We start from the raw sequence: 25,306 nt of genomic DNA on the forward strand, positions 1-25,306 counted from the left end.
CAAAGGAAAAAGAGATGAGAATATAAAACCCATACCCTGGCTCTTAAAGCTTCTACCCAGAAATAACATGTCTTTGCTACTCTTATTTCATTGGTCAAAAGAAATCTCATGACCAAGTCCAGCATCCTCAAAGCCCAGAAATATAATCTTCTCCAGGAAAGAGCAGCAACTATTTTTGAAGAATAATAGCACACCTCAGTATAGAAAGTAAATAAACGGATGGAAGTAGCATCCCTCTTCCTGAGGAATCTTTATAGAATCTTCAGCCTCTATGAAATTCAGTTGAAAAACCATCTAATCATTATCTCATCTGAAATTCATAAAAGCCTATGAAGTAAGCTGAGAAATTGTAATTGTCCCATCTGAAAGGTAAGGAAACTTTACATAACCTCCCAGAAGACAGACCAGGATAGAGTACTGGTGCCTCCTGCTTTACTAACCTCCCTGTGAGACCTTGCTGGAGCCCCAGGCCCCGTATACATGAAGCCCTTTGTCATAATATCCACGGAATTCCTAAAAGCCAAGAAAGCTGTCTCTTTCTTAACCACTCACTTTGGCCACAGCTGCATTTTGTCCCAGGTGGCCTGCTGCACACAAGGCCATGCCGTGCAAAATCACCGCAGAAATCCTGGCTTGGTTTGACCTTTGGAGTGCGCTTACAACACACTCTGAAAAGCAGCAGACACATCGTGCCAGCTCCACCAGCAAGCACTTCAGAAAACGAGGCCTAAGAAAGACCTAAAGAGAGAACAATTCAGCCTAAAGAGATGGTACCAGGCAAGGCAATAAGAGCTAAGTAGAGAGGTGACAAGACACAGTCCCTGCCTCTAGAGATTCCAGAGGAACAGGGAAGATGGACTTGGAGCGGATGCTGAATCCATCACTGTTTAGGAGTGATTCCATAGGGTGTAGCCTCTAGGAGTGAGGAGAACAAGAGAGGAGGGAGGCCCCCTTGGATTCTGAAGCCAGAAGGCCAGCATTTATAAGGTGAGTGAGGCCCTTGTTGACCAGTACCACCAATATGTATGAACTGTTGCCCACCTGGAAGAAAGAGCTTGGACTTGGAAACTAAGGATCAGGCTTGACTTCCAGTCCTGTCACTCATTTTTCCATACAACCTCAGGCAAACCTCTAAGCCCATCAGAGCCTTCGTTCCTTGTCTCTAAATAGGAGATAAGTACAACCTGCCCTAGCTACTTCACAGGGTGGTAGTTTAGGCCAAACACATTGTGAATAAGAAACTGCTCGGTTAAATGTAAACTTGGCCTCTCTTCACTGTCATAACTGAGCGCTGCCTCAGCACACGCTAGGATGATCAAGTCATCCGGTTTGACTGGGGCTTTCTCAGTTGTAGCAGTGACAGTCCCACATCCCAGGAACCTCCACAGTCCCAGACAAAATGGGACAATTGGTTTGTCCATCACATATTCTGACCAGAAGGGTGGGGAGGTCCCTGCTAGCCATAACACTGTTTCTAAAATTTCTAACTGGTGCACAATTCAGTGGGTTTTAGTACATTCACAAGGTTGTGCGATTATCACAACTATCCAGCTCCAGAACAATTCCGTCACCCTAAAGAGAACTCCTTAGGAGTCAGTCCCTATTCTCCCCTCCCCTCAGCTCCTGTCACCCACAAATCCACTTTCTATCTCTACGGATTTGCCAATTCTGGACATTTCATATGAATGGCATCAAAAAATATGTGGTCTTTTGGGTCTGGTTTCCTGCATTTAGCATAATGGTTTCAGGTTCATCATGGTGTAGCATGCATCAGTACTTCATTCATTTTTGTGGATGAATAATATTCCACTGTGTGGATATACCACATTTGGTTTATCAATTCATCTGTTGATGGACCTTTAGGTTTCTTCTACTTTTTAACTACTATGAACAGTGCTGCTATAAACATTTAACATATAAATTTTCATGTGACCATATGTTTCCATTTCTCTTAGGTGCTCATTAGGAGTAAAACTGCTAAAAAAAAAACCCCAAAAAAACGAAAACAACTGCTGAGTCATACGGTATCTCTATGTTTAACTTTTTGAGGAACCACCAAACTTTTCCAAGGGAGCTGCAACATGTTACATCCCACTAATAGTGTACGACGGTTCCAATTTCTCCACATCTCCATTTGTTATCATATGTCTTTTTTATTACAGTCATCCTAGGGAGTGGAAAATGGTAACTCACTGTGGTTTTGATATGCATTTCCCTGATGGTGAGCATTTTTCATGTTCTTATTTGGTCATAACATTTGAATTCCAAAAAAAAGGGATAATCTCGCCGTCCTGAATCTCCTTTTTGAGAACATAGGAGCTCTGGCAAGTTACCAACTCCTGGACACAAGAGAAGAGCCTCTGTCTGGTCCTGCCCAGGACAAAGGTCCAGATGCCTGTCCACAGCTACAGAATAAAGTCCAAATTCTTTCATGGCATCCAAAGCCCTTCACTATCGATCTCTGATTTACTTTTACATCCTCAACCTCTTTTTTCCCTACGTGAACACTCCACTCCAACAGAGCAATTGTTGTCCAAAGAGACAATCTATTTACTGTCCCCGGGAACACATCACTCATGTTTCCTCCTTTGAACCAGTAGCCAGTGGGAATCTCAGTTCACAAACTCACAAGTGTGAGAAATGTTACAACTTTCTCCTTTTCTATCAACCAACGAGTTCTATCCTTAACTACCTTCCTGCAAGACTGATGAGAGGGACTTCCCTGGTGGCGCAGTGTTTAAGAATATGCCTGCCAATGCAGGGGACACAGGTTCGAGCCCTGGTCTGGGAAGATCCCACATGCTGCAGAGCAACTAATCCTGTGTACCACAACTACTGAGCCTGCGCTCTAGAGCCCGCGAGCCACAACTACTGAAGCCTGCGTGCTCTACAGCCCATGCTCCGCAACAAGAGAAGTCACTGCAATGAGAAGCCCGCGCACCACAGTGAAGAGTAGCCCCCACTTGCCACAACTAGAGAAACCCCGCGCGCAGCAATGAAGAGCTAACGCAGCCAAAAAATAATTTTTTTTTAATTAAAAGAAAAAAGACTGGTGAGAAATTCTGCCTCTGTCATTCTGAGGACTCTACCCAATGCTAGAAAGATGTCAAGGTTTCAGGGACTTACACACTGTCAAAACGTGGAAAGGGAGGGTGGGGAATGGGATATGATGATGAAGATTACCATGGAGATGGAGACTGTCCTGGTTCCCATGGCCCCTCCAGTTCTGGTGGTTCTTCTAGGCCCGCCAGAAGCACTGCAGCCTTCACCCATGCTGCAAGCCCTATGCCTAGAACCTGCCCTTCCTCTAAGAACACCCCCCCCCCAACACATACACACACAGGGTTCTGCTGTAGAATGACTCTCATGGAACCTACAGACTCTCTCCTTCTCCTTGGAGAACTTCTGTCCACTCATATTCCTCCCCCATTTTTGAGAAACCCCATGGGGATGTCTCACATATGGGTCTGCACTGTCCTTGGAGCCACTCCTGGCATCTCCATTTCCTCCTCACCCGCCGCTGGCCTCCTAGGGCTCCATGCTTCCCAGCTGCCTTTCTGGGATAAACTGGCCTGACACACTACATAAGCAACTGCTGGGTGCCTTCTGCTCACATTTCCTGCTGGTGCTGGAGGTCCCTGGCCACTTCTTCATGTCCCAGTCACCTCTAGTCAGTGACCTCCACCCAAGACACAAGTCCACAGCTCATGGCACCTGTGCTTACCACAGCTTGCAGAGACTACAGTGCTACGACTTTCTGTTCCCTTTTATTTGACTTCCGCTTTCTAGGATTCAGCAAGAATCTAAGAGAGGGAAGTCAGAGAACAATCTGAGTACCATGCTCTACTCGAAATTCTTCCTCCCGGATATCATATGATCCCGTGGTTCCTCTCCTAGGTATATACCAAGAGAAATAAAAACATACGTCCACACAAAAATTTGTACCTTAAGGTTTATAGCAGCTTATTCATAAAGCCAAAAAAGTAGAAAGAACCCAAGTGATGAGCCAATCAACGGATGAATGGATAAACTGTGGTATATTCAAACAATGGATTATTATTCAGCTGTGAAAAGCAGTGAAATGGGGATATATACTACAACGTGGATGAATCTTGAAAACATTATGATAAATGAAAGCTACTAGACACAAAAGGTCACATAGTGCCTGATTGCATTTATATGAAATGTCCAGAATAGGTAAATTCATAGAGACTGAAAGTAGATTGTGTTTGCTAGTGCTGTGGGAACAGGACAGATTGTAGGGTGGTGGCTAAAGGGTACACGCTTTCTTTTGGGGGTGATGAAAATTTTCTAAATTTCATTGTGGTGATGGTTATGCAACTCTGTGAATAAAACAAAAACCACTGAATTGTAACTTTACAGCATTCTTTTAAAAAATTTATTTATTTTTGGCTGCGCTGGGTCTGTGCTGTTGCACGTGGGCTTTCTCTAGTTGCAGCAAGTGGTGGCCGCTCCTCGTTGCGGAGCACGGGCTCTAGGCGCGCGGGCTTCAGTAGTTGTGGCACGTGGGCTCAGTAGTCGTAGCTCGCAGGCTCTGGAGCACAGTCTCAGTACTTGTGGCACGCAGGCTTAGTTGCTCCGTGGCATGTGGGATCTTCCCAGACCAGGGCTCAGACCCATGTCCCCTGCATCGGCAGGCGGATTCTTAACCACTGCGTTACCAGGGAAGTCCCACATTGAATTGTAACTTTAAATGAGTGAACGGTAAATTATGTCTCAATAAAGCTGTTATCCAAAAAAAAATAAAAATCTACCTTTCCTTCCTCCTTAACCCATTATCCTTAGTCCTCTCTCTCCCTTCGGAAAGGTCTTTCCCATAAGGCCCTTCCATCTTTTGTGTAAATGAAATCCCACTGGACTTTCCAAACATACCCACACATTTCTAAATTTGCAACAGGTATACCACTTAGGCTGACCTCTAGGATGCCAGCCCCAAGTGTTCGTTGATAGGGATGCTCCTAGCTACCAAAGAGTGTTTGAACTCTTTCCAGAGTTTGAGAAGAAATTAGCATCTAAGAGTCTTGAATTCTGCATCATCTTTCTCTCTGAAGTTGCTGATAAGTAAGAATATTTTCTGAGGACCCCCTTCCCCAAGCACCCCCAGCCTCAACCCATTTCTTCATCTGTGTCTCACTCTGGACTGAAGTGTGACCACAGATGTGTCCTGTGTACATCTTGCCACACACCCCTGTGTGAGGACACCAAGAGTTGGTTCTACGCTGTAGCCACCTAGGTTCAATTCTTTATTACGATACTTCGTATCTTTGTGAGTACTTCATATCACAACACTGGATGTGACTCAGTGGCTAATGGGGAAAGTTTAATATTATTATTACATGGGAAATATGGCTGTGCCACCCAGTAGGGAGTCCACTGTCCAGTCATGGTGGAAAAGTTGGAAGATGAAGGAAGAGTGTAAAAGATGCCCCTGTGATGACCGTCGTGAAGAAAGCTGGTCTTGCAAAAGGAGGTGAAGGAGGTGGCAAGTGGAGTTAACACAAAGGCCAAGTACTCAGGCCAGAGCACATGCGAGGTGCTGTGTGGCAAGCCAATCCCATGAATGACAGGAGCATTCAGCCAGCCTTCCAACAAGGAAATTTAGAAGGGAGCAAGATGGGGTGAATCAAAGCCTTTTGTGGAGTCAGTTGATGTGGTGGTCATGAAAGTCTGTACAACGAGCAGCTACTCAGGCCACGAAGAGCAACAAGGCTACTCCGCCTCCAGCCTTCTCAGCACCACTCTCCCCCCCTTGGTGGCATTAAGTCAAAACTGCAGCAAACAGAGGCAGCCACATGGGCTAGAGCCGCCTGCAGACCTGGGCTGAAGCAGCTCCCCCATCTTCTCCCAGGAAGAACCATCCTCCGTTCTCCGAAAGGTTCAGGGTGAGAGGGGGAGCGAGGAAGAAGCCTAGAGTGTTGGATAATGAAATCCCTAAACGGAAAGGGGAATTCATCTTTATTAAGGAAGATTCCAAGCCAGGGGTTTAGAGAGCTATGAATAATCATGAAATAATGATTTCAGAGATACACGATGGGCACAGAGGAACCTGAAAACCAAGGGAGAGAACAGTGACCCACGGGAATCGGAAGCTTAAAACCACTTGTGTGGTTTGGAGCACATCTTCCAGGAGGTCAGGATCAGGCCAGGGGTCGGAACCAGGTAGGGGAGCCAAAGGCAGGACATACTGGAAGGAAAATGGGCAGGGCTGTTAAGTGTTGCTCCAGAGCCGTGCATGGGTCTCCCCTGGTGGATTTAGGGAGCCAAAAGCCGCTCTGCAGATGCTGGAACATCTGTTGCTCTCACTTCTCCACCACTGCTGCTGGAGGCTACACCAATGGCTGTGAGAAGCAAATCAGGCCCACTTCCCATGTAGGTTTGTAGTCCGACCCTTAGCGCATTAATAACACATCACAACAGCCTCCCATGACAGCAGAGGTCCCGACCCCAAAGCTCTGGGTCCCAGGTTCTCAGAGCCAGGTTAAAGAGGCGACCTCACTTGCCCTCCACTTAACTTGATGTGACCAGGCCCCTGTGGCATCTCTCCAGGTCAGAATCGAATTTCAGCAGGGCACATTCATCACGTAAGGCCCTTTCTGTGCCTTACTGATGAGGGAATTGTAAGAATAGGACAGAGGGCATCCGTGGGCTTCCGAGAGGGAACATATCCGAGTTTTAGAGCTTATGGGGCTGCAGACACATATTTACAAAAGTATTGGCAGTCTGATACTGGACCAGCCAAGATAAATTGAATAAGCTAGACTCAGGAAGAAAGAACTAGGTAGTTGGATAAATGGCAGAGAAACAGGGCAGAAGAGGTTTGCAAAATTAAAGAGAGAGGACAGAGCCAGACAAGGGGAAGCACTGCTGTGAAAAGCTAGTGTAAGGAAAACCCGGGGTCAGGCCCCTGCCTTTCCCTGTAGCTTTTAGATGCTTCCGGCTTGCATGGCAACCAAGGGCAGCTCAGCCAGCCGCCCCCTGTGATGAACAAAGTAACTGAAGGCACGGCTTATTGCAGACCATGACTTATAACAAGCGACCGGAAGCCCTGAGCCCAGATCTGTTGGGATGTGAGAGCTTAGACATCTGTGGGCAAGGCCACACCAGCCCACACAGGCAGAGCAGGCTCTCAAGTCTGATAGGCCGCCCAGGAGGTGAAGCTTCTGTGGTCTTCCCACTTCCCTTCTTCTCACACACGATGACCTTTACTGAAAATTCTTCCCACGACCTAATGTTTAACTTCCAATTTCTTCATGAGTCCACTTTCTATTACCCATCACAAAGTAGCTGAAGAGCAATGACAAAGACTCACCTTTTTTTTTTTTTTTCATAAAGTTCCTTTATTCCCCTTTGGGGTCAATCACACCCTTAACCCCCATCCCCAGGCAACCACCGATTTTGTTTTCTAACCCAGTAGTTTTGCCTCTTCTAGAATATAATATAAATAGAATCCTACAGTATTTAGTCTTCTGTCTGTGACGTCATTCACTTAGCATCATGCTTGTGAGATTCATCCATATTGTCTCATGACAAAACTCTTCTTGAACAAACTTACTTAGGCTCCGCTGAGCCCTCTTCTCCGCTAGGCCTCCACCCTGGCTCTGTGTCTTGCCTTGGAGAGTCTAGTTTTAGCAAGAATCTTGCTAAGTCATCTCCCAACACTTGATGTCTGATCAACTTCTTCATCTCCACTCTTTTTTTTTTTTTTTGCATTACGCGGGCCTGTCACTGTTGTGGCCTCTCCCGTTGCGGAGCACAGGCTCCGGACGCGCAGGCTCAGCGGCCATGGCTCATGGACCCAGCTACTCCGCGGCATGTGGGATCTTCCTGGACCAGGGCACGAACCCGTGTTCCCTGCATCAGCAGGCGGACTCTCAACCACTGCGCCACCAGGGAAGCCCTTCATCTCCACTCTTGATGCCTGTGTTCTTGGCCTTGTTCAGCAAGAATCCCGTTAAGTCAATTTAGCAAGAAAGTCCCCTACCCTTGATGTCCCCACTTAGTAATCTTCCATTCACTGATGCTCTCAGGATTCTGCTCGCTGGCTACAAATCCCTGGCTCTCTTTGCTGTGTTCAGAGTTGAGCCCCATCTTTCTCCCCTATTGCAACAGAGCTGACTCGTAATGAATAAAGTCTTTTTCACCATTTTAGTAAGTGTCCAGTGAATAATTTTTTTTTTTTACAGCAGCTTTCACCATATTCTTTTCTAAAAGTGCTCCTTTTTCCAGAAGGTTGGTGAGCGGCCCTGTAGCTTCTCATCTCTGATTTGAATAGCCTAATGACCACCATGCTGCACACAGACCTTCTACCCCACCCTCCTGGCAAAGTTGGCCTCTTCTGCCTGAGTAACTGATGGTTTGGCTGATTAATGTGAATGGTACTAAATATCCTGAGTGTTTCATTTGGAAGTTAAGTGGAAAAGTCCATTGTGCATTATGTATCTGAAATTACTTTCTTTGGAATTGCCTTGGCATGGAATTATCAAGCCTTTCCGTAATTAATTTGGTACAAAAGTTTATTGCGAGGAGCTCCTGGGATAATGCCGCTGCTCTGATAAGAGAGTCCAGCTGCTGCCATTCAAGTGTTTGAAAGCCTGGCTTTTACAGTCGGGAGGGCTCCCTCCAGCCCTTCCATTACCTGGCAGCTCACAAATGGGCTCCACTGCAGACAGAAGTCAAGAGGACAGCCCGAGACAGCTCCCTGGGTGTGTTCATCCACTGTAGGTGAGACCATTATGCAGAGAAGTTGAATATGAATGGTGGTGGGCTTGGCAGCCTACTAAAGGAGTCAGGAATTTCAGGAAGGTCAATGGACAAATCACATGAGAGAGATTCTAAGGGGAAAGTTTTGCTCTTAAGGGGAAAAAAAATCCATGGGACCTGAAAATCCATTTTTTTTTTTTTTTTTTCTGGTGCTATGCGGGCCTCTAACTGTTGTGGCCTCTCCCATTGCAGCAGACGCGCAGGCTCAGCGGCCATGGCTCACGGCCCTAGCCGCTCCACGGCATGTGGGATCTTCCCGGACTGGGGCACGAACCCATGTCCCCTGCATCGGCAGGCGGACTCTCAACCACTGCGCCACCAGGGAAGTCCCATTTTCTTTTTAAAAGTGAAATTTTTTCACCTCTTAGCAGGGAGGAGGTTAATCACTCCGAAACTTATCCCCATTTCCTGGACTCTGCCAGCCCTTCCCAGAGCCCAGAGATGCAGAGCCCAGCCACCGTGGTGGGGCGTTGCATGAGGGTCTACACCACAACTTTACCCTATAGTCCAATTCTCTCTAAAGATACTTTGCAATTTTCAAGATTTTCCTCAAAACATGATTTTTGCCATATAGAAAATTTTCAAAATACCTCTAAGGTATATTTTGAAGGTAAAATATCCAAGGAGGATATTTTAGCATACACTTTGCTTTTGTAAGGAACAGAAAATTTTCCCCCTACCCTCTTAAGTTCTGTTCCTAGGGGCCTGTGAATTAAACTGACACCAGACAAAGAAATTCAGACACCAGAACACCAGACACCAGAAAAGGCATATGAATTTATTAATTTTGAATTTTACATGCACAGGGGCATCACAGAAGGAAGTGAATACCCAAATGAGCAATGAGATTTGAGTTTATATACTGATGGGGTTCAGGCATGCTACCCCAAAATATGGCACCTTGGCATATTGAATATTTTAAGCTGAAGGACTTTGAGAAAAGGTATGTGTGGGAGGACTTTCTGACCTTCCCCTAAAGCAGGTCATAAAAGCTGTAAGGTGAGAGGTGTCCTCCCCATACAGAGACAGTGTACATCCTCATCTCTAAGACCCAGGACAGGAATCTGAACCAACATGGTCTGCCATTTCCCCCAGTTTACTACACTTAGCTCATACCCTTTATGGTCCTATCACATTTTCCACAACTTTCTACTCTTCAACAAATCCAGAAATGCTCGAGTTTAACCACTCCCTCCAGTCCCATTTCCTTATGAAGTGTCCCACGTCATGTAAAACTTATATTAAATAACTTTGGAGGCTTCTCCCTTGTCAATCTGTTTTTGTTACAGGGGCTCCGGCTGAGAATTTAGGAAGGTAGAGGAAAAAGATATTTTCCTCCCCTACAAAGTCATCTAAAAAGGAAATGGGAGGGACAGAGGGGTACTTCTGGGAGAATAAATGACTTCTAAGAAGGGGTAAGGAGAAAGGGCACTTATGGAAACACAAATGGCTGTTTCTGTGGGGTTTTTTTGAAAGATAAATGGGCCCTTAGGAGAATAGGTGGGAGATTTGATAGTGTTGTGACAGTATTTGTCCCAGTGTGGTGGCCAGTTCTAAGAAGAGATTAGACTTGCTTCCTGGGGGGGAATTTATGACAATTGAGTTCTTTTGGGAAGTTCTGCTTTTAGGCAGATAAGGGATTTTAGGAACTCAAACGCCTTCAGCTCAAAATAATTCTTTTGAGAAATACTTTGGGGGTGGCATGTTCCAATCCTTTTCACCTTAAAAAGATTTTTCTTCCTCTTTTTACAGAATTAATATTGGCTCCATTTTGTATATTACTTCAATTTCTTTTAACATCATATTACTAAAGAGTCTTCAAATGAACTTTGACTCTTATTCTCAGAGTTGAATTTTCTGGAAAGGGAGGACTTTGGGAGGTTAGATCTGTGAGAAACTTTATAAACATCTAGCTCAGAGGTTTTCCAAGGTTCTGACTGGGACCACTGTCTCCCAGTGAAGCTGATGTGGACCCCATTATGCAAAGCAGATGAACCCCTCTGGGCCCTCACCACCCTCCCTTCCCCCTTCCATCTCTACCAGAGATAGGCTGGCACCAGAAAATAGTTGGCAAACCATGGAACTAGCCCAGGGATTGGCCTGTAAAGAGTAGATAGTAAATATTTTAGGCTTTGCAAGCCAAAAGGCAAAATTGAGGATATTGTGTAGGTACTTATATAACCATTTAAAATGCAACCATTTACAAATGTAAAAAGCATTTTTAACTCATGGGTCATACAAAAACAGATAGAACAGGGCTTCGCTGGTGGCGCAGTGGTTGAGAATCCGCCTGTCAATGCAGGGGACACTGGTTTGAGCCCTGGTCCAGGAAGATCCCACATGCCGCGGAGCAACTACGCCTGTGCGCCACAACTACTGAGCCTGTGCTCTACAGCCCATGAGCCACAACTACTGAAGCCCGTGTGCCACAACTACTGAAGTCCGTTCGCCTGGAGCCTGTGCTCTGCAACAAGATAAGCCACTGCAATGAGAAGCCCACACACCACAACGAAGAGTAGCCCCCGCTCACAACTAGAGAAAGCCCGCGTGCAGCAACGAAGACCCAGTGCAGCCAAAAATAAAGAAATAAAATAAATAAATTAAAAAAAAACACAATAGAACAAAAAGACAAACACCGTATTATTCCACTTGATACGAGCACCAAGAGTAGTTAAAATCACTGAGACGGAAAGTAGAATGGTGGGTGCCAGGGACTGGGGGAGGGAGGGGATTGAGCATTATTGTTTAATGGGGAACAGATTTTCAGATTTACAAGATGAAAAGAGTTCTGGAGATGGATGGTGGTGACGGTTGTACAGCACTGTGAATGTACTTCATACCACTGAACTGTGCACTTAAAAACGGTTCATATACACACTACTATATATAAAATAGATAACCAACAAGGACCTACTGTACAGCACAGGGAACTCTACTCAATTTTTGTAATAACCTATAAGGGAAAAGAATCTGAAAAAGAATATATATATATATATATATATATATATATATATACACACACATACATACACTGAATCACTGTGCTGCCCATCTGAAACTAACATGACATTGTAAATCAACCATACTTCAAATTTTAAAAATCTAAAAACAAACAAACAAAAAACAACAAAAAAGAAAAAAAAAAAGTTCAGATGGTAAGTTCTACGTTATGTGCATTTTACCACCACTTTCAAAAGAGGAGGGACTCAAGGGGAAGCCAGTAGTGACACAGCCACTGCAGCCACTCTGCAACCAGGAGGGGCCCAGCCCGGGCACAGTGAAAGGCCCAGATAGCAAAGTGGTAGGCGGACAGACCCTGGTCCTGGAAGACTGCAGCAAGCTGCCGGCTGAAGCAGCCTGGCCTTTCTACCTTCAGCCTTTCTATTGTTTAAACTTGTTGAGTAAGATTTTTCTTGTTATTTGTAAGTGAAAGGGTCCCGCCTGACACAGCACTCAGTATGTGTGACTTCGATGTGAACTACTCTCCTGCCCTCTTCCCACAGGCTTTTTCATTCCTGACTGTTTACCTGAACTTTGGACACCTACCTCCCAAATCTGTGTGTGCTCTGATCTCATCTGAAGGCTCGGCCTTTGACCTGCTGCCTTTTACCTGGAGAGCAGAGTGTTAGCTTTGTTTCCTCTTTCCCTTCTGGAAACCTTACTCCCACTTCCTTGCTAAAGAGTCCCTTCCACCCAGGGTCTCTCTGACACAGTTGTGAGCACAGGATTCACCCTTCCTCGACCTTGGACTGAAACTGTCAGAGAAGAGGCTCTCATCTCCTGGGGCTCCTAGGGGGTGCACGTCACACAAGCCAGGAGCTGCGGACGGCCCCTGGCCCATTCAGCTCTGCCAATCCAATGGTCACGTGCCAGACACAGCCAGCTCCTTTCACCCTGGACCGACTCACCACAATGCTTAACAGTGGTGGACGCACGCAAATGGACTCCTCTACGAGACAGAAACAGACTCACTGACATAGAGAACAGACTTATGATTGGCAAGGGGGAGGGGGTTGGGGGAGGGGTGGAGTGAGAGGTTGGGATTAGCAGATGTAAGCTAATACATATGGAATGGATAAACAACAAGGTCCTACTGTATAACACAGGGAACTATATTCAGTATCCTATGATAAACCACAATGGAAAAGATTATAAAAGAAGAATGTATACATATGTAGTATAACTGAATCGCTTTTCTATACAGCAGAAATTCACACAGACATTGTAAATCAACTATACTTCAATTTTTTAAAAAATTGTTAAACACACACACACACACACACACACACACACACACAATGGCGTCTGCAAGCTCCACCAGCCCAGAACCTTAACCGAGGGCTCCTAAGAGCCATCCTAGGAGCCCGCACCCCGCTGGGGCTGTGGCCTCTCTCATCTCCATCCTGTACGAGGCTACTTGTTCCCACTGGCCCTTCTACTGAATTCCCTCCATCCCAGTGTGCCCCCACTAGTGCTCTCTGGGGATGGAAGTCTAGCACCAGACCTCAGGTAGCTTGGCAGAGTTCTGATGCTTTTGTCTGGTTGCTGTCCATCATTTTTCCCCAGAGATGAACTTTAAACCTAGTATCTATTCTCCAGTAGGTTCTACAGAATGACAAGGAAGACAGACAAAAGCTGGGGCCGTCTCACTCTGCCCGGCCCATCCTGCTTCTCGTTCCCTGGTCCCAATCCTGGCTGCGGTACTTGAGATGGCCACACTCGCACAGCTCCCAGGCCTCCCACCCTAAGATTTCCCATCTGTCTCAAGGATATGGCCTTTCAGCACAAATGAATGGAACAAGGATTAATTCTGATTTGAAGCTATGAGTTCAACATAAAAGTTCCCTAAGGAATTACCAGCCTCTAGCCAAGAATACCCGCCAGCTCAGGAAGAAATGTCACACTTGACTGCAATTCTCTCATCAATTCCATTAAAATCATCAGAGCCATTTGTCAACCCTGTTGATTCTATCCTCAGAGAAATAAGGAGAGGATAGAAAAAGAAGAAAGAAAGAAAGAGAAAGAAAGAAAGAAAGAGAAAGGAAGGAAGGAAGGAAGGAAGGAAGGAAGGAAGGAAGAAAGAAAGAAAGAAAGAAAGAAAGAAAGAAAGAAAGAAAGAAAGAAAGAAAGAAATCCCAAACTTGAAATAAAATGAGACATATCTACTTCTCACAGTCTCCTCCCTGACATCAGTCCGGGTCCTCTGGGAAGAGATTTATTGAAGGAAAAGCTTATGAAGGATAAAGGAGAGAGGGGGCAGGTATAGTTGGAGATGCCTTCAGACCATGATGCAGGTCTGACACCTGTAAACAGCAAGAGGGAAGGTAGGACAGGGTGGAAGGATCGTCGCACTTCGGTGCAGTTCTGAGAAAACCTCAGCCAGGCTGGTGCAGAGGCCTGGGGCAAAGACTGCCACCAGAAGGGTCCTGTACTGGGCAGGAGCGGCCCAGCTCTGGGGCCCCTGTCATGCTCAAGTGCCGTGGCTGGAAGTGAGGACTAAAATGCCACCTGCCATATCAGTAAACAAAGGATGTTGCAGCCATCAAGCCACCACATTACAGCCACCCCAACGTTGAGCCTTGAGGAAACTCAGGATGGAAACAGGATGCCCGCCATCTAGGGGTCAACTGCTGCAGCCACCCCCGACGGTGCACCCTGGGGAGACTCAGGATGAGAAGCACAGGATACTGGTCCCCAAGAGCTGAGGTGCACATCAAAGGGATGATTTCAGTGAGCTCAGATTTCGCATCTCCCCATACACAGAAAAGCGCTCAGTTAATTAACTTGAGATGTCTGGTTTTCTTTGATTAACAGTAATCTTTTGATGTTCCAACTACCCGATGTTTTGTTGCAAAAACTCCTATACATATCCTGGCTCCCCCCTTGCCTCTTTGGAGTGGTCACTCACCGTTCTCCAAGATGGTTGTCCTGGGCTTAAGTCCTCAGTTTTTCTTCCAAAGAAAACATAACTCTCAACTTTTAGGTTGTGCATTTGTTTTTTCAGTCGACAGGAGTAGCCTGGGGCAAACATGGCCTCAGCGTGAATCTGAGAGTACAGTAGCTGATGACTATCTACCAGCTACCCTCCCCGCAGGAGGTTCTCCTGAACAGAGGTTGCAATGGCAGGCGCACCTCCATGGCCATCACAGCCCCCGCAGGTCCCCTGCATGCCCTGAATCCCAGCAGGACCTGTTGTGGCTCTTACCCTCATCTTTAATCAGTCATAACCTGGCCTGCTCCCTAGATATCTTAGTTCATTAACCATTTCAGTAAATACCCATCAGCAAGGAGAGACGGGAGACCCGCAAAGACAAACTCATTCAACCTTCATCAAGCACCTGGGTACCGTATGGGGATACAGTGATGAATGAGGTCGACGGTTCAAGAAACTCAAAGTGTAGGCTAAGGGTTCTCAACCTTGGCTGCACACAGAATGAGCTGGGGAGCTTTAAAACTGTGGTCTGCAGGCCAAATCCAGCCCACCACCTGTTTCTGTATGGCCCACAAGCTAAGAAAGGCTTTCCTATTTTTAAATGCTTTGAAAAAATGAAAAGAGGGAGAATATTTTTTAACATGTGAAAATTATATGAAAGTCAGTGTCCATAAATCAAGTTTTATTGGAACACAGCCACGCTCATTTGGTTACGCATCATCTGTGGGGGCTTTCACACTATAATGGCAGAATTGCATACGTGCAACAGAAACCACACGGCACACAAGCCCAGACTATTTACTCTCTGGCCCGTTATGGAAGAAGTTTGCCAACCCCTGGGCTAAGGTATTAAGATGTCCATAGGATTTTGTTACTAGAAGTTTACTGGGACACTGATGACAGCAGTGTCAGAGGCACCTCAGAACAGGTACAGAAGCCAAACTACATTATGGGCCCCCAGGTTCGTGACACACCTGGGTGCCTGACAAACACTGAGTCCTGCTGGCCAAGATGAAAGAGAGGACATGACAGATTCCATGTTGGCAATCCTCTTTGTTGCCTGCGTTTTAAGGAAAGTCTAGTCTTTTCACAAATTTAGGGTGAAAAATACTCTGGACTGCCTCTGGAAAAGCATGTTTATACTGCTTACGTCGCCAAATAAATACATTCTTCCTTGTTCCTAGGTATGGTTCCTCAAAGCAGCCTCCAGCACTAATGCCACTCCCTTTGCCAAGTCCTTCACACACATCTCCCTTTTCCATCTCTCTGTCTTTGCTCCCGAGGTTCTATCCGATACATAGATTCTGAAAAGAATCTTTGACAATATGTAGTGCTGACATAGCTTTAAAATCACAATTTATCCCCTAAACAGAATAAAAGGAAGAGCCCTGTTTGTTTTAAATCAGATGTGGATCCAGCCATCAAGAATATTGTCTAGTTGGGAAAATAGGAAATGTACGAAAATAATGCATGTTTGTAATAGGGAGGAATACTTTGTATTCTATTACAAGTTAATCACTAAAGGGATAGTGCTTAGAAGTTTAAATTATACATAATGGCCCATCTCTGGGAACCCTGCTTCCCAGGTAGTAAGCATTAAGCTAAAATGTTTAATGCTTTGTTTAATGTCCTGAAATCTCATTTTAGCAAAAGAAAAAAAAAGTCTTCTAAAACTCAAGAAAATTTGTAGAATGCTTTAATTTACCATTGTGTTTAAAAATCAAATCTGTACTTTCAGGAAATCTATTTATATAATTAAATACACAGATAAGAAACACTAATACCATAATACAGTACCAATTTGACATACTTGCACACTATATTTTAAAGGCATTTCCATAGGGGAATCTGCAGTAAATCATGTCTACAGAAAGCACTGTCTTTATTACAGAATGTTAGCGGGAAATTCTACATACGTTACTCTCATTGTGTGTCATTTTCCATGGGTTACTATTCTGGCCATAGATAATAGGAATTACTGATTATTAATTGTGGAACTGAATTGAAAGTCATTTGATAATGTGTACCTAACTGTGTTCTATGTCAGACCAACAAAATGGGATGGATCTACAGTCAGACCACAGAACAGGCCCACAAACTGTGGAAGATTGCTTAATCTTTTTTTTTTTTTTTCTTGCGGTACGCGGGCCTCTCACTGTTGTGGCCTCTCCCGTTGCGGAGCACAGGCTCCGGACGCGCTGGCTCAGCGGCCATGGCTCACGGGCCCAGCTGCTCCGTGGCATGTGGGATCTTCCCGGACCGGGACACGAACCCATGTCCCCTGCATCGGCAGACGGACTCTCAACCACTGCACCACCAGGGAAGCCCAGATTGCTTAATCTTGTTCTACTTCCATACCCTCATTGCTAATTTTAAAAGGCTCACGAGAGTAAGAGGACCTAACTCATAGAATTGTTGTGAAGAGTAAATGAATTAATCCATGTGAAATGTCTACAAAAGTCTTTGGTATAAACTAAGAGCTCAATAAATGTCATTTATTATTTAAAAAATAATAATACCTTTGTTAACTCACAGGAAACATCCAGACCAGGCCCACCTGTGAATGACTGCAGGCAGGAAGAAATTAACACAACCCCTCCGGAGGCCGATGGGAAGCAGGAAGTGTTTGACTTCACCTCCTCCCCTTTCAGCGTAAAAGGAGCCTGAATTCTAACTCAGGCAAGATGGTTCTTTGGGGCACAAGCCCATCATCTTCTTGGTGAGCTAGCTTTCTGAATAAAGCTGTTATCCCTGGCCCCAACAAGTCGTCTCTCGATTATTGACCTGTCGTGCAGCGGGCAGTACAAGCTTAGTAACGTGCTCATGTGACAGAGGCTTAAAATCCACCATATGGAAATCCAGTACCACCCAAGCTTGGAGTGAATGGTGCTCATGGAAGAAGGTTCCTGATTCTGCCCCTTTGCTTTTTTCTGAGTCCCAAAAAAGGACTTTCAGGTTGAGCCCGTTATCATCTCCAATGCTAACAGCCGGCAGCTACCCCTTTCATACCACGATTACCTGCCTTGCTTTCCCCAGTAAATGCTTTGGAATTCCCTCCACCGCAATCTGCATTTTCTCTTAGTGACAGTGTGTAGAGAGCCCTCTTGGTAGAGAACTATTCTGTGTTCTCATTTCAATGACAATCTTTAAAATTTTTCCTTTGCCAGTTATAGTGAGCAACTTCCCTTTCACAGCAATATCCAGTAAGTGAAGGCTTTCCATAGAGTAATAAGAGGCTCATTTTTAAGACAGTGTTTCTCAAACCAGGATGAAAGGATGATTTTTTAAATTTTAATTGTAGTAAAATATACACACTTAAAGGTGACCATCTTAACCATTATTAAGTGTATATACTTCAGTAGTGTTCAGTATATGCATTGTTGTGCAACTAATTTCCAGCACTTTTTCATCTTGCAAAGCTGAAACTCTACACTCGTTAAACAACCCTCCATTGCTCCCTCCTCCCAGCCCCTGGCAACTGCTCTAGGTATCTTATACAAGTGATAGCATACTGTATTTGTCCTTTTGTGACGTAAGGCCCTCAAGGTTCATCCATGTTGTAGCATGTGTTAGAGTTTCTTTCCTTTCTAAGGCTGAATAATATCTCATTGTATGTCTATACCCCATTTTTTATCCATTCATTTGTTGATGGACACTTGGGTCGCTTCCACCTTTTGACTATTGAGAATAATGCTGCTGTGAACATGAGTGTACCAACACCTTTTGGAGATCCTGCTTTCAATTCTTTGGGGTATATATCCAGAAGTGAAGTTGCAGCACCATGTGGTAAATCTAGGTTTAATTTTTCCAAGGAATTGCCATACTGTTTTCCATAGCATCCGTACCATCAAAACTTCCACCGAGAGTGCACAATGGTTCCAGTCTCTCCACATTGCGTATGAATTCTTGAGGAGACATTGGTCTTTCCTTTAATCAAATGTGAGATGTAAGAGAAAAATTCACATTTTTGACATATGGATATAGGAAGTTGGAAGCACCTAAAAAAAGGTACCAAGAAGACTAGAATGCTTGGACTCCTCGAGGATGTTAAAATCTTAATTGTTGGCAGTAAATAGAGTGACATATCGAGCAGCCTTGGGATGGAAAGATGAACCCTGAAAAGGCCAACCTGTCTCTTTTTTAAAAAGTCTAGCCGCTCATCGTGAGCTGGTGGTTGTTACGGAAGGAGATTGAGGGGTTGGAGGAGACTGGAGGAGATACAAATTGGCAGTGCCCATCAATGCTTCTCTAACCAAGTCTGAGTCATCAGACACCATGACATCAACAAAATCGACAATTTGTGGGTCAGGACGTTTTCTGTAGCCAAGGGGGCCCAGCCTGTAAAAAGAAGAACGCGGTGGTTCTCCTACCAGAAATAGTAATACAAAGTAGAAAATGGGCAGTGATGCAGAAGGAAAGTAAATTCCTAAAGGAAACGTTTGCTGAGGGCTTCCTCTGTGCCAGACACCATCCTAGCACTTTTAATATTCTTAGTTTTATTCCTCTCACAACTGCAGGAGGTGGACACATTATGTGCATTTCATGATGAGAAAACTAAGGTACAGATCACTGAAGTAACTTGCTCAAGGGTGACAGAGGGCCCAGGCAGTGCCCAGCAGAGCCCAGGTATTTGGCATAACTACACTGCCTCCTGTAGAGAAGTGCTGGTGTGGCATTCCGAGAAAAAGTCCTTACTTCTTGCCAGGGGAGTCCAGGAAGTCTTCATGGGCTATGGGCAATGAATGACGTACAGGCTTCATTAGGAGTTAGGAGGGAAAAACATTTTCAGTGAAGGGATAAACATAAACAAGGCAAAGCATTATCTTTCCCTTTTCTCTCTGGTTTCTTGTGGAATGGCAATGGGATCCCTTTCCCAGGGCCCACAACGATTCTTTGCTCACAGTGGGCACTCCAGGTGTGGGTGCTCTCAGAGTCGAGATGGATAGAGATTTCATCTGAAAAGAGGTTGGGAGTCTCCCTCTGGTCTTTCCAGTTACCCGAGCTGACGCATTTTCCTTTATTGGTTAAGGCAGTCTGAGCTTTACAGAACGTAGCCTGAAAACAACTGGTTGTAATAAGAAAATTCCACACCAGAACCTTTGGGGCAGAAACTGAATCTTCATTCCCCTTGTACTGACCGCACCTTCCCTAGAGCTCGTGCCAGACTAAGAAGATGCTTTGGGCGTAGTAAGGAGAAAATGTCAGGATTCTCAGGACATCCTAGCGATGGCTGAGAAGGGAACAAGCCCTCCACCTCTTCCTTAGGCTTCCAGAAGTCATCCTGCTAGTGGGGTCTATTTGCCAGCCATGTCCCCAAACCAGGCAGGCTCAGGGCAGCCACATGTTGGCCAGCAGCTGTGAAATTGGCCATTCAGATGTTTAATTTGGTATTAATATTATTTCTTACGTTAATGAAAGGAAAAGATATGCCCTCAGGGAATATTTTCAGAAGCCCTTAAGAGAACAAAACACTCGATGGGTTTTGTTGAGGAAAGAAATTGAGATAAAGTTACAATCTTTGTAATGCTCTGCTTCTCAAAGTGTGGTCCATGAATCCCGGAATCAGCAAGACCTGGGAATTTGCTAGAAATGCAAATCCTCAAGCCCAGGCAATCTTTCTTTTAACTAGCCCTGAGGATGATTTGAGGTCCATTTTAATGCATTTGAGAACCGTAAGAAAAGAGTGTTAAGAACTGTGATCCACACCATTCCTTCTATAAAAGCATCTGTGGTTTGTGACGCTCTATGTTTTAGCATAATCTAATTCTGCATCAAAAAGTCAAACGTGGGCTTCCCTGGTGGCGCAGTGGTTGAGAGTCCGCCTGCCGATGCAGGGGACACGGGTTCGTGCCCCGGTCCGGGACGATCCCACATGCCGCGGAGCGGCTGGGCCCGTGAGCCACGGCCGCTGGGCCTGCGCGTCCGGAGCCTGTGCTCCGCAACGGGAGAGGCCACAACAGTGAGAGGCCCGCGTACCGCAAAAAAAAAAAAAAAAAAAAAGTCAAAGGTTATTACATTTCACAGGAGGAACTGATAAGGCTGGCTGGGAGCAAAGGAGTCCAGCAAATATTCCCCTTTGCAACTCTCTCAATTAATTCCAATATTGCTACCGCACACAACAGGAGCAGCTCCAGGAATATCAACACCCTAGGAGCACAGTTCCAAACATCTGTCTCTCCGTTCAAGGCTTCAAAAGCAGGACTATCATTCAGTTACATTTTAGGGGACATCAGACATCCCTTCTCCCTGATGGTAGAAACACCTAAAAATCTCAGTGAGTACATGAACAAGAAAAAGAATGCTATGTTTCTAGGGGGCTGTGGAAGAAACGAATGTGGATGGGAGAGGAAAGGAAAGGAGGTGAGAACTGGAAGGGATTGTTTGATTGTGAAGTTGAGGAAATTCACTTTTTTAACTCCTTCCCTTCTGTCTGGCATCAACCTTCCATCCCACCGTAGAGGGGACGTTGGAAGGGTGACCCAGGGGAGCCTAATGGGCAAGTAAAACAAAGGTGGCGTCTACCTTAGGGTCTTAGAACCTCTGAGGGAAGGAAACCCAATCAGGGTTCCCCACAGCAAAATGGGAGCTCTCTCTGACAGACAGCTCTGGGTTTGGGCTTTGCTGCCTGCTCTCTGGACCATCCCCTGGATCTGTTGTCCTCGATGCTCTTTCTGGGTAGAACAGTAAGCGGCTCCCATTCTCATTCTGTTCACTGCCGCCCTTCCCGGGAGCAGCGCCAGGCACTTTGCTATGGAGACCGGAAAGTAAATCCTCCCCACGCTCTTTGAACACGTGGAAAGCAAAGGTAAGGGTAGATGGCTGTTTGGTAGCCACCTACAGCCACGTGACTTGGCATACAAAAGAATGGAAAACTAACAGGAAACAGGAAAACAGTGAGTCTGAAATGCCTCTTTGAAAAATAACCTCAGTTTAAGGATAACAGAGGATGCATCTGACTGACCCCAAATTCCAGCCTCTTTCCATCACTCCATGCCACATCTAAATGCCCTTGGGCTGCCTGTGCACAGAGCTGTCATCAATTAGCAAAGGTCAATGCCAGACATACATTCCCTCGGCTGGGCTGAACAGGCTGGGCCCCTCAAGGGTCCTTTTCACCTTCAGATGGAGGTAAGGGTGATGCAAGGAACCCCATTCATGGTAGAGAGGTGGAGCTCCATGACACGAGCCCCACCAACGGGGCGTCACGGGAACAAGCACTCCTCCCCCAGTAAAACAATCCCCTCCTAAATCTGGAAAGCACCCGCACTCACTGACTACGGTCTCCTCTGCTCGAGGTCACCAAGCTCTTCACCTCTCAAAGCTTCTCTGAGCCTTTACTGCGCACATATGAGCAGAAATTGGCAATTGCCACCTTCACCGTTCCTGATGCTGGATCAAATGTGTGTGGCCGTGATGTTCTCTGTGCCACCCACTTCCTGTTAAAATGATTGTCTCCCACTAGGGAATGGGAAGAGTTCCCCAAAGAGTTCCCAGGTCTTTCCTACCTCTGCATTCCCCGGAACGGTGCAGGATCTAATGTAAGGCGTTGACTTCTTACAGAGAGGTGGGCTGGAGCTGGAGTTCACAGGCAACGCCATATCCTACTTCCACTAGGCTGCGGTGTCACTGTGACAGGGCAACAGGTTCCCAGCCCCACAAGACTTCCTTGCCCAGAGGTGGGATCCTGGCCCCTCCAGCTTCTCCCAGCTCCCACCACATCTCAGCTCCTGGACCAGACCTCCAGAGGGGCACTCTCTGCCCTGTGTTCAAGGATGCAAGATATTCAGACTCCAGAGTGTGAACCAAATTTTTAAAAAGGAACAAAGAAAAAAGAAAGGAAAATGGAACCCATAGATTTTTTCATCCTGTGCTACCACTGAACTGTACAAAAATAAGGGGACCAAATTTCTAGACCCTGTGCATTATGATCACAACTTGCCCTTTGCCTGGATCTTCTGCCTCCAGAGTGGCACTGAAAGGGGAGAGAGAGGCGGGGCGGGGGGAGAGAGAGAGAGAGAGAGATCCCCAAAACCCAGGCTGTTTCCTCTGCAGCTGTCGCTGGAGGAGGGGTGATCTCCAGGTGGCTCTGGGCTGGTGGTGAAGTTGATGGGTGTTGGAAGGTGCTGCTGAGAGAGGCCCCGCGATTGCCCCAAGCAGATTCTCGCCCCAGCTGGCAACCAGAGCCACTCAGCTCCCTACCGCACTATCATCAATCATGAACTGGGAAAAAACTTTCAACGAGAGAGTTTATTATCAACTCTTAATGAAAATATATGGGTTTCACAGAACAGTCTGAGAAGTATGGAGTGTCGGAATGTGAAATGGCAAACTTGTTTGATCAGGTGCGAGGGCAAAAGTGATTGCCTGATTATAGCTGACAGCAGAGTAGGGAGACAGGCCATGGGGCCATCAACACACAGGGGATAATGATGCCTGTGCAACTCCAGCTTGGATGGGAGCAGCCTGCTCTGGGAGGTGCCAGGAGGCTTTGCTCAAATAAAGATCACAGAAATAAGTAAGCTTTTATATTGGCTGGGTGAGACGGGCTCTGCAAACCCAGTTTCATTCGATTCTCACATCAAGCCTGAAAAGTTGGAAGCATTACCTTCATTTTACAGATGAGGAAACTGCGGCTCAGAGACGTTAAGTAACTTGACAGGGGTTTCACTAGGATTCAAACTCTGTCTGCTTCCAGAGCTTTGGCTCTTAACTAATAGTTGGCAAACTTTGTTTTTGTATATGGTGGTATTCACTGCATTTTTTTTTTTTTTTTTTTTTTTGCGGTACGCGGCCTCTCACTGCTGTGGCCTCTCCTGTTGCGGAGCACAGGCTCTGGACGCGCAGGCTCAGCGGCCATGGCTCACGGGTGCAGCCACTCCGCGGCATGTGGGATCCTCCCGGACCAGGGCACGAACCCGCATCCCCTGCATTGGCAGGCGGACTCTCAACCACTGCGCCACCAGGAAAGCCCCACTGAATCTTTTTTTAAAAATTGTAGTTGATTTATAATATTGTATTAGTTTCTGGTGTACAGCAAAGTGATTCAGTTTTATACATATATTGTTTTTTCAGATTCTTTTCCCTTATAGGTTATTACAAGATACTGAATATAATTCCCTGTGCTATACAGTAAATCCTTCTTGTTTATCTATTTTATACATAGTAGTGTGTATCTGTTAAGCCCAAACTCCTAATTTATCCCTCCCTGTCTTGCCCCTTCAGTAACCATAAGTTTGTTTTCTACGTCTGTGCTTCAGTTTCTGTTTTGTAAATAGGTTCATTTGTAGCATTTTTTTAGATTCCACATATAAGTGATATCATATGATATTTGTCTTTCTCTGTCCGGCTTACTTCACTCAGTATGACAATCTCTAGGTCCATCCATGTTGCTGCAAATGGCATTATTCCATTCTTTTTTATGGCTGAGTAATATTCCATTGTATATACACACAACATCTTCTCTATCCATTCATCTGTTGAGGGACATTTAGGTTGCTTCCGTGTCTTAGCTATTGCACATACTGCTGCTGTAAACACTGGGGTGCATGTATCTTTTCAAATCAGAGCTTTCAACTTTTCTGGCAAACATTTTTTTATAAATGGCCAAAAAGTAACTATTTTTGGCTTTGTGGTCACATATAACCTGTGTCTTTATTTTTTGTTTGTTTGTTTTTTTACCTTTGCAATTCTTTAAAAATGTGGAAACCACTCTTAGTTCTTTGGCAGTACCAAACCAGGTGAGCGACTGGATTTGGCCCATGAGCTAGAGTTTGCTGATCCTTGCTTTTAATCATTGCACCGCACTTTCGTCTAACTTGTGACCTTGGGCAAGAATTTCTCCTCTCTCTGTTGCAGATGCATCTTTGAAATGGGTTTAAAAGCAAACACAAGAAGGGAAACTGGGAAGTGGAAGGGTGGCCTTAAGTCAACTTCCCAGCACGCTGGGAATTTTAATATTTACTCTAGTCACTGTTCTAGTGACTTCTCTTTGGTTTTACTTTAGATGAATCCTTCCAAACTCTAAGGCTGTGAGAATCAAAGAGCAAGCTACCTCAGATTCTTTTTGGAACAGGGTGAGTGTAATTAAATAAACATAAAAGAACAGTACAAAATAACACCTAACCATTCACAGGGATTAGATGTGAAAAGGGTGACATCATTTGTTAACTTTAATCTATAACTTCTCTCCTTTAATGACTTTAATGGACAAGGCTAATTTTAAACACACAAAGCAGAGGATAAAGAAATAACTCACTGAATGCTTACTATGTGCATCTTGTCTTAATTAGCTCTCCCTCCAACTTTTGAGGGTGGTATTATTATTCCATTTATCCATTAGAATGTTTTGGACTGTAAGTAACAGAAGACCAACCTCAAAGTGACTCAAGCAATAAAGACACATCTCCCGGACTTCCCTGGTGGCACAGTGGTTACGAATCCGCCTGCCAATGCAGGGGACACAGGTCCGAGCCCTGGTCTGGGAAGATTCCACATGCCGCAGAGCAACTAAGCCCGTGAGCCACAACTACTGAGCCCCCGTGCTGCAACTACTGAAGCCTGCGCACCTAGAGCCCATGCTCCATAACAAGAGAA

At 45.4% G+C, this 25,306-nt stretch overlaps 1 protein-coding gene across 6 annotated transcripts in view; it reads right to left on the bottom strand.

The window, feature by feature from the left end:
- Positions 1 to 25,306, bottom strand: part of SLC35F5 (solute carrier family 35 member F5) — a 280,557-nt gene that overhangs the window by 152,213 nt on the left and 103,038 nt on the right. For 5 of the 6 annotated variants that reach the window (XM_089916890.1, XM_089916889.1, XM_089916888.1 and 2 more), the window contains one exon: positions 18,434 to 18,640. The exons of the other annotated variant lie outside the window; for it this stretch is intronic. The gene's annotated coding sequence lies outside the window, so the exon portion shown is untranslated. The remainder of the gene's footprint in view (positions 1 to 18,433; positions 18,641 to 25,306) is intronic. 6 annotated transcript variants of the gene reach the window in all.

This window comes from Delphinapterus leucas, chromosome 8 (genome assembly GCF_059928025.1).
Source record: "Delphinapterus leucas isolate spDelLeu-1000000601 "Yukka" chromosome 8, BTC_Dleu_Yukka2, whole genome shotgun sequence".
Lineage (NCBI taxonomy): Eukaryota > Metazoa > Chordata > Mammalia > Artiodactyla > Monodontidae > Delphinapterus > Delphinapterus leucas.